This window comes from Nicotiana tomentosiformis, chromosome 2 (assembly GCF_000390325.3).
Source record: "Nicotiana tomentosiformis chromosome 2, ASM39032v3, whole genome shotgun sequence".
Taxonomy (NCBI): domain Eukaryota; kingdom Viridiplantae; phylum Streptophyta; class Magnoliopsida; order Solanales; family Solanaceae; genus Nicotiana; species Nicotiana tomentosiformis.
This window is the reverse complement of record NC_090813.1, coordinates 24754809-24759347: the sequence shown is the minus strand read 5'-3', so window position 1 is coordinate 24759347 and position 4539 is coordinate 24754809. Positions and strand designations below refer to the sequence as shown.

Sequence of the window (4539 nt, the reverse complement as noted above, 5' to 3'; positions counted from 1 at the left end):
GGCACGTAGCCCAATCATGATCTTTAATTCGAGTCTCAGCTTAATTTTCCTAACACATGGATAATGTTCGGATAATAATATGATTCTTTAATTTTATAACTTCACAGAATTTGTTCAAGTCACAATTTCTATGGTGCACGTCCACATGCTCGTTAAGTATCATGTGCGTCACCTCCAAGAAATCTATATAACACCACATTCGGGGATTCATACCTTCATAACCAAGTTTAGAAGTGTTACTTAACTCACAACCGCATAATTCTTTATTCCGCTATGCCTTTGCCTCACGAATTGTCTCTAAAAGCCCCGTATCTAGTCACAATTAATTTGATTCAGTCAATACTAATCATAGGAATTTATTCCATATGAAAATACTAATTTTCCAACAAAATCCGAAATTTAACTCAAAAATCGCTCACGGGGCCCAAGTCTCGGAACCCGACAAAAGTTACAAAATATGAACCCGTTCAACCACGAGTCTAACCATATAAATTTTACAAAATTTCGACATCAACTTGACCTCCAAATCATCAAATCTTATTTCCAAATCCTTATGTCCGAATTCCCGATTTACACCTCAAAAACACGTAATCTAGTCGGATTATTCGATGATAATTTAATATTATGGATTAGAAATGATCACAAATGAATTACCTCGAGTTTCCCATGAATTCTCTCTGAATATTGTCCCAAAAACCGTTCTTGAAACTCCAAAAATGGCAAAAACTCGGAATGCCTTCGAATATATTCTGTCCATGGCTTTTCGCACCTGCGACTCACTTAGCCACATCTGCGGTCTCGCAGGTGCGGCCCAAAACTTCGCTTCTGTGGCGTCCCATATGGCGGCCTTCGCTTCTACGGTGAGCCAAGCGCAGATGTGACTCTGCATCTGCGGATAAAATTTCGCACCTCCGTTGCCCGGCTTCCTTACCATTTTCCGCTTTTGCGCCCCTCCCTTCGCACCTGCGGCCTCGCAGGTGCGGGAAAATTCATCACACCTGCGAGCACTGCCCAGTTCCACTCTTGGCCGCTTCTGCGATGGCTTGTATGCACATGCGGCTTCACACCTGTGATCAAAAGCTTCGGAGGTGTGGTCACACCAGTAGGCAGCAGTTCCAGCAATGCTTCAAGTTGAATTTGATTTTGATCCGTTAACCATCCGGAACTCACCCGAGGCCCTCGGGACCTCAACCAAATACACCACCAAGTCTTAAAATATCATACAAACTTAGTCGAAACCTCAAATCACATAAAACAATGCTAAAACCACGAATCATACCCCAATTCAAGCCTAATGAAACTAAGAATTTTCAACTTCTACATTCAATGCCGAAACCTATCAAATCAAGTCCGATTGACCTCAAATTTTGCATACAAGTCATAAATAACATAACAGACCTATTCTAATTTCCAAAATCGGATTTTGGCCCCGATATCAAAAAGTCAACTCCCTGGTCAAACTTCCAAACTTAAATTTCTATTTTAGCCATTTCAAGCCTAATTTAACTACGGACTTCCAACTAATTTTTCGGACACGCTCCTAAGTCCAAAATCACCGTACGGAACTACTGGAATCATCAAAATTTTATTCCGGAGTCGTTTATACATAGTCAACATCCGGTCAACTATTTCAACTTAAACTTTAAACCTTGGAACTAAGTGTTCCAATTCATTCCAAAACCTCATCGGACCTAAACCAATTACCCGACAAGTCATATAACAACTATAAGGCACAAATTGAGCAGTAAATGGAGGAACAGGGTTGTCATTACAAATGGAATCACAACAGACGCTATCAGGTTGGGGCTTTTTCCTTTTTCATTAAAAGTTGAAGCCAAAATGTGGTTGCGAAGTCTGCCGAGAGGTTCAATCACTACATGGGACCAAATGACTCAGAAATTTCTCAATAAATATTTTTCACCTGCCAAAACATTTAAAATGAAGCAAGAAATCAATAATTTTGTGTAGACAAATACTGAATCTGTATATCAAGCATGGGAACGATTAAAAGCAATATTAAAAAAATATCCACATCATGGTATCCAAGATCCTGACATCTTATATATTTTTTATCACGGTCTTAAACCCTCTGCTAGAAATGTTATTGATGCAGCATCAGGAGGATCCATAATGAGCAAAACCACTAAGAAGCCATGTAATTGCTCAATGAAATTTCAGAAAATATTGGTTAATAGCCCTCAAATAGAATGATTTTTAAGAAAGCAGCAGGAGTCAATCAAGTTGAAGCTTGGAACTCATTAGTACAACAAATTGCAACTCTGACACAAAAAGTTGAGACTTTTCAGGTAAATACTCAATCATCATCTCAACATGAGAACTGTGATGTTTGTGGAGGTAATCATCCCAATCATGAGTGTCAAGCTTCAACACAAAATGAAGAACAAGCAAATGCTATTGGTTATAGAACCAGTTACCTATTTAGTAGTCCCGTGGCACAAAAACACCCGGGATTCCAATGGAGTAACCCAAACGGTGCTGAAAATTCTTAAAGATTTTTTAATCAAAAGCAGTAGGTGCATGGATCACCTGGTTTTCAAAATCAAAACAAAGGGCAACAAGATTTTTAGCAATATCAATAACAGCCCCAAAAAGCTCATCAACAAAGCCTTGAAGACATGATGTACAAATTCATTAAGTCTACAGACGAGAAAGTTGAAAGTCAAAATTCAGCCATCAAGAATTTGGAAATCCAGATGAGCCAATTAGAAACCCTCATGTCTGGGCAAATAAAAGGTGCTCTACCAAGTAACACCGAGAAAAATCCAAATGAACACCTCAAAGTCATCTCTCTGCGGTCAGGTAAAACTCTTGATGATCCATATGCAGATAGACAAGGAACGCCACAAGAAGTGGAACAGGTAAATGAAGGTGAGAATAAAAGAGACTCTGAACTTCTAAAGAACAAAAAGATAAAGAAAAAAAAGGTACAAGAAAATGAATTGATGACAAATCCTTACTCTGTACCCCTCCCCTTTCCCCGAAAGCTAAAAAGAGAAAAGCTTGACAAACATTTCTCAAAGTTTCTAGAAATTTTAAAACAACTTTTCATTAATATACCTTTTACAGATGCTTTGAAGCAAATGCCGGCATATGCTAAATTTCTTAAAGAAATTTTGTCAAGTAAAAGAAAATTGGAAGAAGTTTCACTAGTTAAGCTTACAGAAAAATGTAGTGCTATACTTCAAAATAAGCTTCCACAAAAACTTGGTGATCCGGGCAGTTTTACAATTCCTTGTACGTTGAGAGGTGCTCACTTTGAAAAAGCATTATGTGATTCGGGTGCTTCAATAAATCTAATGCCTTTTTTAATTTTCAGGAAATTAGAACTTGGTGAAATGAAGGACACTAGTGTGTCTCTACAATTGGCTGATCAAAGTACTAAAAAACCGAAATGAATACTTGAAAATGTCCTTGTTAGAGTTGATAAATTTATATTCCTGGTAGATTTTATAGTACTTGAAATAGAAGAAGATACTAAGGTACCATTGATTTTAGGTAGACCATTTCTTGCAACAGGAAGAGAAATAATTGATGTCCATCAAGGATAATTAATTTTGCGAGTTGATGAGGAAAGAGTGATTTTTGATATGCAGAAAATAATGAAATGTCCTGAGGATGAGTCATCATCATCTTGTTTTCAAGTTGATTTGTTGAATGACTGTGCAGATGAATATAAAGATGATAAGGTGATTACTGATTCATTCGAAAGATGTTTGGCAAAGTCAGGTACCACAACGGATAATGATATCACAATTAGAAAAGAAGCTGAAATACTGGAAAAAGATTCTGAAAATGAGAAAGTTTCACTAGAAGAAGTTCAACCAAAAGTTGAACTCAAAACTCTTCCTTCTCATTTGAAATATATTTTTCTTGAACCTGATTTCCAGTAATTATTTCATCATTTTTGAATGCAAAACAGGAAATAAAACTAATGGAGGTGTTAAGAGAGCACAAAAAAGCCTTAGGATGGACTATAGCTGACATCAAAGGAATCAGTCCAGTTATTTGCACGCATAGGATCCTTATGGAGGATAATTACAAGCCAATAGGCCAATCCCAGAGGAGACTGAACCCAACAATGCAAGAAGTCGTCAAGAAAAAGTAGTGAAACTTCTAGCGGCAGGTATTATTTATCCGATATCTGACAGCTCTTGGGTAAGTCCTTTGCAGGTAGTACCAAAGAAAGGAGGTATGACCGTAATAAAAATAAAAATAATGAACCCATACCTACTAGAACAGTCACATGATGGAGAGTCTATATTGATTATAGACGACTTAATGATGCCACAAGGAAAGATCATTTTCCTTTGCCTTTTATTGATCAAATGCTTGAAAGAGTTGCAAGCCATGGTTTTTACTATTTTCTTGACGGATATTCAGGTATAAGCAGATACCAATTACTCCAAAAGATCAAGAGAAAACTACATTCACACTCCCCCGAGGTACGTATGCTTACCGAAGAATGCCATTTGGACTATGCAATGCTCCAGCTACATTTCAGAGTTGCATGTCCGCAAT

The 4539-nt window shown here is 37.5% G+C and overlaps 1 non-coding gene across 1 annotated transcript; it reads right to left on the bottom strand.

Moving 5' to 3' along the window:
• Positions 1-1935: 1935 nt before the first annotated feature.
• Positions 1936-2042, bottom strand: LOC117275542 (small nucleolar RNA R71). The gene has a single exon (XR_004505716.1). It is a non-coding gene; the product is annotated as a small nucleolar RNA R71 (small nucleolar RNA).
• Between the last annotated feature and the right edge of the window lie 2497 nt (positions 2043-4539).